Here is an 11,470-nt window from a genome sequence, read left to right as displayed (position 1 = left end):
CTTTAAACAGTGTTATCAAGATCAATGTAAATGGTGCTTTCAACCCAACGGGTAAGATTGCAGCTATAGGCGTTGTAGCTCGTAGCTCTCATGGTATGATGTACAATCAGATCAATTATCATTACACTGCGGAGGTTGCTGAAGTAGAAGCTTTCACTCAAGGGCTCAAATTTTCTATTGACAATGGATGGGACAAGGTTATTGTTGAGGGTGATGCGATTACAATTGTCAATAGTCTCTTAAATGGCAAGGAATGTTTCTACTATCGTATTGTTACTCAACGAAGCTCGAGGGTTGTTTTCTTTAATTTGTGGCTTAATTTTTTTACATTAATCGGGAGGCTAATAGAGTTGCTCGTGGCCTAGCCCAATGGGTTTTTCGAATCCCAATCCGTTATGGTTCTTTCTAGATGAGCCTGATTGTATTAGACAATTGTAATTGAAGATGCCATTGGCTTTTAATGAATTCACTTTCTCCCAAAAAAAATGTCAATTTGGTTATTGCATGCTAACGATTTCTCTAAAAAAAATAGTGACAATTTGGTTATTGTATGCTAACGACGAAAATGATGATATGGTCTCCATTTAAGTAATATAAAAATACATTTAGTTCTTATTCTATTCGATTTAAATTCTAAATAAATTAATAAATTTAACTTTTCTATATATTTATAATTTATTAATTTAATTCTAATCTTAAAAAGTAAAAGAAATTATAGACGTTCAAAGAAAGCAGAAAATGACTAAATTACATTTAGTTTTTGACTTTACTCGTGTTTCTGGCAAGTTACCGATCCGAAGCCACACTAATAGGAGTCGATCCATTAGGGGGGGAAAAGGAGAGTATAGGAAAACACAAGAAGCCGTTCCATCAAACAATAGCGGACTTGTTTTCATATGGGCTAAGCCTGGTATTTACAAAGAAAAGATTGTTGTAAGACCGACAAGTGGTTCAAGGGAAAATGCCTCTCTAACTATAACTTGGAATGATAGTGGGAATCTTTTTCCGATTTTGTTGTTCGATACCTCACGATTCGGGTGCGATACGTCGATTCATATGGTATTCATGTCGTATTTTCGAATAATTAATCAATAGGATCGTCTATATAATGAGCAGGTGCCAAAGTGGTAGCATTAAGGGCATTGTACGTAGAATTTTATCAAATGATTGAGAGTTATTTTTGAACAAATATTCCTTTGTACATCTCAGATGGATGAAAAAATTGAAGTGATTCATTCATTAGTTATCTAAAGATATATAGCAAAATTCTTTTACGAGTTTGGCTTTCAGCAACAGATACCAATTTCATTGCATATAAGCATCATACATGATGAATTAATTAGAGTTCTACTTCGTACTCAAGATGAATTAATTAGTACTACTATCTCATCATGCAAACCAAATTATTTAGGTATATCGGATTTATGTTAAATATTTTTAAAAGATATAAATTTAATAGATATTTTAAAATGAAGCCGGTCCTAAGGGCTACCTATACCTATCAACAAAAATTTTCATAGTAAGTCTACATTATACGATAATTTGATGTCATTCTGCATTCTAAGGATAGACTATTCACTCTACCTAGTGAACCTTTTATGTTGCCAAAACTATGATTTCTATCCTAAGATACACTCTTTTCACCTTATCTGACTTCAAACATCATCTTGGGTAAAAGGAGCTCTGACCCATGGTGGCAATTGAATCTTTACCACCTGCATATAGTGGATAGCTATCGTTCTCGATCGTGTCGTTGAATTCCATTGTCTTTTCGTCCATGAACGGAGGACTTGTTGGTGCAGGAAGCTCTTCCTCTTTCTTGGTTAGCATCTGTAGTACCCTCGACATTGATGGTCTTAGTGATCGGACCTCTTGGGCGCAAAGAAGCCCGATGTGCAGTACTCTGTATATCTGATTCATCACATCGGCACATCGGCTGTCATCGTTTAACGTTATATTCGGATCATAAATCTCCTCGGCTGTCCCTAATTGAAAGTGACTCCACGCCTGTTTGACCCGAAAACGAAAATTTTAAAAATGGAAATCAGTTTATTTAAAATAGTGTTCCATGTCTGAAGCTTACAGTTGCAATTATGCTATCCGAGTAATCTGTGTCTTTGCTTCTGTTGTTTTGCCTTCCGGTTATGATCTCTAGTAAAAGCACTCCGAAACTATAGACGTCCGCCTTGTCCGTTAACTGGCCATTGGCTAGGTATTCCGGAGCCATGTATCCTCTGTGGATCATACAAGTAGAAATTACTAGCTCGAACATGAGAAGCTTTCAATTGTGCTAAACATTGAATAGTTTCTGGTAAGAGCAGAAAGAAGACGATGCTTACAGTGTTCCGGCAATGGCAGTGCTGATATGACTCTGACCTTCATCGAAAGATCTCGCCAAACCAAAATCAGCGATCTTGGCACGATACTTTAGATCCAACAGGATATTACTTGCTTTTATGTCTCTGTGAATGATTTTGTTTGTGGGGTTCTCGTGAAGATAGACTAAACCTTCTACGGTCCCAATGATAATTTGGTATCTCTTTTCCCATGTAAGTTCTTTACCTCTGCTGGAATCTGTTTATGCTTTCGGGAGGTTAAAACGAGCTGTTAGTGATATATCAGTATCAATTTAATATTCGGTATCTATATTGGAAGTAAAGTATTGGTGTTTACCAAAGATGAAAGAATCGAGGCTCTTGTTAGGGAGGAACTCGTAGACAAGAAGACTTTCGGATCCTGAACAACTACATCCCAATAATCTCACCAGGTTTCTATGCTCCACACTGCTTATCATGTTAACTTCATTGTAGAAATCTGCAGCTCGATGTCGATTGTTAAAGAAAAGTCTCTTCACAGCTATCTCTCTTCCATCAGGTAGAACTCCCTACAGATGAAAAAATGAGTTATGGACCATCACATACCAGTTTAATGCTAAAGAAGAACAGCTAACACATTGGTGGGAAAACTACCTTATAAACTGTCCCGAATCCTCCTTGCCCGAGTTTGTTTGCATCATCAAATGATCCTGTAGCCTTCTCGAGCGTAGAGTACTTGAAATTTAAGTTACTATCACGAAGGACTTTCACCCACTTTTCTGCATCATTTGAACCTGAAATTCGGAAACATTTTAGCAACACAGACAACGCTTACTACAATTCCAGGTAGAAATATTCTTACAATTCCGGGTACATGAATAATTAAAGTAAAGGAAAGGGAAAGAATTTGCAGATGTCGGAACTCAAATCGTACGATTGAGGTGACCGCATGGATTAATTGAACTAAACATTTAATTCGGTAACAACTTTTTACCTCTTTTCCTTTGTATGCATCTTCGCTTCCATGCATATACTCCAGCAGCTGCAAGAACAGCTAAAACAACCAGGGAACTGAGAGTAGAAACTACTATAATTATAATGGTTCCTGCAAAATCATGAATATAAATCAAGTCACCTTATGCATTTGGTTCAATATCGGATTGGGAAAATAACTCGAACCTGTCGAGTCTTGATCCCATCTTATAAGATGTATTTGAAAATCCAGACCATGTCAAGATTAGAGTCTTAATTAAACTGAAATTTCTTTTACCTCTTGAACTTCCTTTTGCAGGTTGTTTATTGAGGAAATCTATACTGGAGTATCTCAAGTAGCAGCCAGTGTAGAGTGCCCGTCCCTCTGACCAGGGCAAGCACCTTAACATTGCTGCTGATGCATTCTCGAGACATGATTGATTGACAAGAACTCCGGTTCAATGTCCTCCAGCAATTGACCAGAACATGAGCCGTCTCATTTCTTCCCGCCGCCATCTGAGCCTTAGCATACCCTCCATTATCCACTGCAGTAGTCACTACATGCGACAGCGCACGTCTCGCCGATGCTTGAAATTCTGATCCCTTGCGGCTAGCATTCCCGCACACAACCATGTCATTTGGTCCCAAGTACTCTTCATAGAAGCTATAGTTCCCAGATCTCACGAAGCACCCGTCGAGGAAAATTCGGCCACCGGCGGACGGATAGCATTCAGGAAGAGCCGTACGTGCCTCGGCATAGCACAATGGACAGTCGGTCAAAGATAGATCTCCATAACACTGAGCTAGGCCATAGTTGGCATCAGGCCCTGAACCAACTAATGCAGTTCCCCAACCGAATTGACGCATAACATCACTGATTTTCTCCATTAAAGCAATGAAATTGGGAACGAACAGAGTCGTGTTATGCTCCCTTTGAGGGTTACATGTCATTTTCACTATTTGAGCTCTCGGTTCGGCTTGAACTCCTTCGAGTAATCCTAGAGATCCGATCATAAGAACCATTAAAGCATAACCAACTTTTCTATCCATTTTCTTTTCAACCTGAGCTTGAATCCTGGAGTTGTTTAACAATATTCAACTTGTATTACAATGGCTCAAGAAATTGGTTCAAGTTCCATCAGCTGTAAATTTATGAATGAACCTGAAAAAGATGATGAGATTTGATTGATTATCCAAATTCCTCATATTCTTGTCCCACTTGATATTCCCAATAAAGAACAAAATACAAAGAACTGACTCTTAAGACATTTTTTTACGTTGCGGACAATATTAATTCATCATATATAATATTTTAAATAATTTGAAAAATAAAATACAGCTTTTTTAAAAAGAAAATATTCGATGGTAAGAATTAATAATTAGACAATTGCTATTTATTTATTTTTATCAGAAAGACAATTGCTATACTTAGACGATGGATTCATCAATACATGAGAAGTTCAAATTACTCCTAATAAATACTATTATTTCGCTATATCTATGCATTAAATTATAACTAAAAATATTAAAATAAAAGTGAGAATTACAGTTTTTTTGGCTCATAAAAACTAATTACAATTCAATAGTTCATATTCTTTGTATAACTTTAAATTTATAATCGGGTAGATTTTGGCTTCAAGATTGTGAATATAACAGCGGTTGGATTAAATAAATATGAAGAGGTTCAGGCTTATGAAAGTGAATTAATAAAACATAAAGGAAAGGCTTGATTCAATTGAATTTAACATGCCAAAATCAATTAAGAAGCGGAAACACAAAGGAAGTGAGAAAAAAAAAAAGCAAAACCCAGAATAGAAAAAAAGAGGGATGTTATTGATACCTTAGTTTAACTTCCATGGAAATCCCGGAGTTGAGTTGCAGAAAGGAAGAAGAGATGGCGTTGGGCAAAGGAAATGAAGAGAAAAGAGATTCAAAGCAAGGCAGCGCTATTCATTCCTTAATGGGCAGGAAGGATCCTGACTGCGCTCAGTCTTTCGATGAAAGAACCGCAGAAATGATCAAATAGAAAATTAATTGGAGAACGCGGGACCCCGCTGCTTCAATTTTCTACCTGTCTTTTGACTTCAAACTTTTCGCTATCAACTAGAAAAAAAAAGAACTTATCTCAAACGTGTTATCTTTATTGAAATATTTAATTCAAGCCTAACTATAATAAGTTCTTTTATGCAAACAGAAGTTAGATTGGTTAAAAAATAAAGAATGTTAATCAAATTATGATTTTATCGATAAACGAATCACGATATGAGATTAAACTGATGAAATGCCGCTCATAATCATTAATTAAAGTTGAGCATAGTAAGAAAACAATGTAAATCATATATTCAAATCAAATATGAAGGTACAATTTATGGAATATTAATAAGATAACAAATAAGTATCATCTTAATCAGTCGAGATGATGTCAAACACTATTCGAGTAAAGTTAAACAAAGAGAACTTAATATATACACACTCTACCAATGTCAAAATATTAAAGTTTTTTTAATAATAGTTTTAGATTATTAAAATGTAATATATGTGTATAATTTTTCTTAGTTCATAATAACATATACACATTTTATAAAAATTGTTCAAACTTAACTCCATTGTTAAGAATATGAATCTCTTTTATCATTTACATCATTCAATGCACTTTTAAATATCAAGATTTAAATAATGATCATAACAGTCTTCGTTTTTTTTTAATTTTAGTTATCATTTTTCTAATTTGTATGTCGTTCAACAAATGAAGCTGCTCATCAATCGGCTCTGTCTGTTTGGCTGTAATTGGTTTTCTGGAATTTGAATTCTGGAAAATGAATTACATTTCTGGAAAACGTTTTCCGGAAAATATTTTTCGTAAAATGAATTACATTTTTCTGAAAAATATCTGGAAAACGTTTTATGATGTTTAGAAGATATTATTTAAATATTTTTTCCATTAATTAATGAGTTTTTTAAAAATTATTTATTACAAATATTAAATACAATAAATAATATTATTTATCATAAAACTTAATATTATTATTTTAAAATATTAAAATAATTTATTTATTATAATTTATTATAATTTTATTAATAAAAATATTAATATTGGTATATTTTAATGTAATAAAATATTATAAATTATATTAATTATTTATTAAAGTAATAGTGTTATATTATATTTTAAAAAATATTAATTAGTATATTTTAAATATCTTATTAAATATTATTATTATATATTAATATTAAATAAATAATATTTATTAAATATATAAAAAATTATTATATATTTATAAATAAAATATAATATCTTATATTAGTATAATATAATTGATTTTTTTTATATTAAAAATAATATTATATTATTATAAATATTAATAAATATTTTTTTAAATTTTTAATAATTAATATTTTGATGAAAATGATATTGAAATATTTTATTAATATTAAATTCATAAAATAAAATTATTTTGAATATTTATTGTTCGAATTGAAAAGTTCAGAAAATGACTTACGGAAAATCAGACCGTAAGTCATTTTCCAGAAAACAAAAAGAAAATTCTGTTGATCAGGAAAATGAATTACGTTGATCAACAATTTTTCCTCTAACCAAACACTGGAAATTTTTTTCCGAAAAACGAATTACGTAAAACAAACACGGGAAAACATTTTCCGGAAAACGAATTACATGAAACAAACACATAATTTCGAGGAAAATCAATTCCGTAATTCATTTTACGGCAAACAAACATACCCTGAGCGAAGAAGTAAATTTTTGATTTTATATTAAATAAATGAATTTATATTTATACACATAAACTTTTTTATTATATTTCAAATTAATCTTATAAGTTTATGAAAATATCATTATAGCCCATAATAATTATAAAATTTTCACTTAAACCCATAAAATAATAAATAGACACAGCGTCTAAGGCTCTAAGCTTTTCCAGTAGACGAGTCTATTCAGAGTCATAGAAACGTAATAAAAATTTAAAGGTTTACGAAAGTAATTTGAAAGATAAGTAGATAGTGGCAGAGTTGGTTGCCTGGTTGGGCTAATTTAAAAATATAAAAAAAAATGAAATGACATCATGTAGTGTGGTCACCAACAGAGCCATACACTCACCATGTGTATACTGTATATATTTATATACTAAATTACTCATAAATAATAGTAGTCGTTATCATTCGAGATTTAATTATCTTTTCTAAACATCAACTTTATTTACACTTCAACGAATGATGTTAAATGTCAAGAAACATGACATAGTTATTTTAAAAAATAATAAAAAAAATGAGGAAAAAATAATTTAATTATTTGTTTGAGTATCTATGTTATATATATATATATATATATATATATATATATATTGGTATAGACTAAAAAATTCTAAACATATATTATTATTTATTTAAAAATATATGTAAAAAATATATTTTAATTTTGTTAGTTTTATTAATTATTATAATATAAAGAACAAGCCTCTATTAAAACAATATGACAAAATTTAAATTAACAATGACTATAGGTTCCTCGGCAAGACTGCTGATTCACGTAAAGGGGAGCTTCCATGAACGTAGGACTGCTCCCAGCTCGAAACCATGGCGAGCGAGGGCATTGGCTGCGCCATTTGCATCCCCGGGAATTGTCTTGAATTTGACAGACCAGTTGTAGCTCAGAAATTTCTAAATCACGGTAGTTGAATTATTACTCGGGCTCGGATTTATAATCAACTTAAAAGCCTCCAATAGGGTTTCAAATCACGGTCCGAAAACGTGATTTTATTCCGAAAATAGTAGTTTCGTCGCCGTCTGAGTTACCCGTTACACCCGCAATAGCGTCCAATAACGTCCGACCACAATTACGGTAAATTCGAAATGACCGAAAAAAACAACCGCGACCGCGATTTGAAATTCTGACCTCCACATTATCCATCTCGACCAGGATCTACTGAATACCATAATCCCAAGCAAGGTAAAGGCCATCCAGCAGTCTCCACAACTCGGCATTGAGGACAGAACAGCATCCGATATTCCTGCTATCCATACGCCATCATGGTCACGAATCAATCCACCACTCGCTGCATCCATAGAAGGTTGTTTAAAGAATCCATCCGTGTTCAGGTTGAAGGTTTCGGTGCTCGGCGGCAACCAATGGAGGTTTGTAGAATCTCGAACAGAAGGGTGCGTTTGGGGGGGGGGGCTTCCTCGATCCGGCATAAATGATCTGGGCCCAAGCACGCGCGTGTTGAATTATGGCTTCTGGCGACCAGCAATCCTCATTGAAAATTATATTGCATCTTTGCTTCCAGATTCGACAAGTCATAATGCTTGTTTTTGCTTTGTTGTGAAAAGAGAAGTTTCGTATTGTATTCAAGAGTAAATACATATAAAACAAAGAATAAGACATCATTAAAAAAACTCCTTAATCTTAAGTGGAGGAAAAAAAATACCTTAAGTTAATATTAATTCGATAGTTCACACACGATAATTGACAAATACATTAGCCTCAATGGACCTTACTACGAAATACTCACACTACTATTGGACCAAATAAATAACCACCAAGGAGGGCTCAGAATAGCAAAAGATCCAAGAATCAACTGATTGCAACAAATTAAAACCAGCAGTCAGATAAGAAAAATTCATCAAGCACCAGCAAAGCTAATCAGCTCTGGGAAGTTAGCGACCGCCTCCATAGATTATTAAAACACCACTTGGTCACTGAACAGGTCTTAGTTTAAGCAAACATCTCTACCTAACAGAACACAGGTTTAGGTAGTTCAAACACTGATTGAGATTGTTGACTCCCCCTTTGTTGAGGGATGTTTAGGTAGTATTTGTTCTAAAGACTTTTTTAATCTTTTTGATAATAAAGGCTCAAATGTCCTGTAATCTCTAACGCTCGAACTTAAAATTTTTGAAAATAAAAACCGTTTCTTTAATCAATGAAGTTGGTTAAATATAAATCTTAAAATTTTAATCTTGTCTTTCAATTAATATATGATAAAGCGGTCGGTAACAAATGCCAGTAAGGTCTTGGTACATCTAAAACTTTCTAAAATTAGTATCTAATCCCTTAAAATATTCTAGAAATTTTAATTTAACCCTTTATTTTTTTTAATTCTAAGAAGTTTCAATTTTTTAATATTTTTAATTAAATCTCCTTTATTTTTCTTTTTAAATGTTCTCATTATGATACATATTTTTTTCTTGTAAATTTTAATCAGACTTACAATTTTTTGAGAAAATTAATAGAAACCCTTTGAAATTTTAAATAAATAATTTAAATCTTTAAATTTTTATGTGTAAATCTTAAAAAAATGATAAATCATTAAAATTTTAAATATGCTTGTCAATTATTTTTCCAATATCCGCAACTGAAGGTGTGAATGAATCTGTTTGAGTCCAATAAAATAGTCTTGGGTTAGTTGATCTGGACGTATGGGTCAAGGGTTGGAGCGAATGGACAGAATTAGTGGGAGTGGATTACCTTGCCCGCAATTACTTTCAAGTAGTCCACGTTTCAACATTCTACACTCCCTTCCATGGAAAATCATTTATGATCTTAATTAATAATATTTATTTATCTTATTTTTAAATTAAATTTTCACTTTCTATATATAAATAAGAATTAAATAATTATTTAAAAATTTATAAATCTTATTAACTGCGATCATAGATAATATAATAAACAAGATTCATCAAATAATCTCTCCCCTTCCATACAATTTTCAGGAAATCCTCTAATATAAATTATAGACTGCGTTGTTGAAATTAATTTTATTTCTCAATTAATAATAATTAATTTAATGGTGAAATATAAAGCTAGCTGCCGCGCTTTTTCTTTGATTAAATGAAGAAATTAGTTCAAATGTGGTCATCGTTTCAGGTTTTAAATGGGGCCGTATAATTTAAGATATTAAATTCCTAGTTGGTATAAGGTTAAAATTAGACTATAATGTTCGTTAAAATAGTTATTTTGATATTTATTTTTAGAGTATTTTGTTTCTCAATGTTTTATTTTAAGATAAACATGTTTTTATTTTGAAATGTTAATTGTGATTAACTAATAATTTTCATTTATATGAAATCTTTTTATCTCAAAATAAAATATTAAAAATTAAAATGATAAAAAAAATAGAATTAAAATAATTATTTAATAGAATATTATAGATTTTTTTTTTACATTATACCAAGTTGAAATGGAGGAGCACAAATCCAATGATTCAAATATTTTATTTGCGGACTAGAACAAAGCTATTGTGTGGACCGACTTGCATACTTAAGACTTACCTTGTTCTACACGAATACCCAATGACCCGAGGGATGAAGAATATTATATGATCGTGTTCTAGAATATGATTGACAACTTGAAATAGGGGTTTTTCCCTTCATCTCATTTGAAGAAGGTAGGGTGGTTAATGATAATAGCGGTTCGTGAGTTTAAATTTAATTCCATCAAAGTTTGGTAAAAGCTTAAATCGGGTTGATTCGATTTGAATTTGAGTTCGACTCGAGATCTTAACGAGTTGAGTCAAACAAAGTCTAATTCGACTCGATGAGTTCGTAAGCAACTCGTTAATTTTTTATATAGTTTTTTAGTAGCTATCTTAAAAATATTATTTAATACACTCAAAAATCAAATCTTATTTATTATTTTAATATATTTGTGGATTGTTCATTTAGAGTTTAGAATTTAAAATTACCTTATACACTCTTTTGATAATTTTTTTACTTAAATTTATTAATTTATATTTATATTAAGTTCTATATAGTTGTCAACACATCTTTTCGTCCTACTAGGATTCAAACTCCTAAAAATAAGATATAATTTTGCTATGATTCAAACTCCTAAAAATAAGATAGAGTTCTACTATTATTTAAACTCCTAAAGATAGGATCCACAAGCATTATAAATAGTCATTGTAACTCACTATTGTAACAGATTCGGAGGAGGATATACGAAATACCAAGTAAAAAATTACAAGCAACTCGTAGCCATTTTTCGAAGCATTTATATTTTGAAAGGTAAAGTTCATACCTTCACATGTTATTTTTCCTTACCCTTTTTGTGTTTTGATTTCGAAAGAAAACTGAGAGAGAAGTGTTTTTGGCCGATGAACGGGGGCGTTTTCGAGATCTATTTTTGTAGATCTAGTCCCAGAGGCTTGTGTTTTTTGAAAAACTATTCG

The 11,470-nt window shown here is 31.8% G+C and overlaps 1 pseudogene; it reads right to left on the bottom strand.

Moving 5' to 3' along the window:
* Positions 1 to 1,560: 1,560 nt before the first annotated feature.
* On the bottom strand, positions 1,561 to 4,449 carry LOC120141809 (annotated as a pseudogene).
* Positions 4,450 to 11,470: the final 7,021 nt, after the last annotated feature.

This window comes from Hibiscus syriacus, unplaced genomic scaffold (genome assembly GCF_006381635.1).
Source record: "Hibiscus syriacus cultivar Baekdansim isolate YM2019G1 unplaced genomic scaffold, ASM638163v2 tig00002237_pilon, whole genome shotgun sequence".
Classification (NCBI taxonomy): Eukaryota; Viridiplantae; Streptophyta; class Magnoliopsida; order Malvales; family Malvaceae; genus Hibiscus; species Hibiscus syriacus.
The sequence above is the reverse complement of the archived record's forward strand: the minus strand, read 5'-3'. Positions and strand labels throughout refer to the sequence as shown.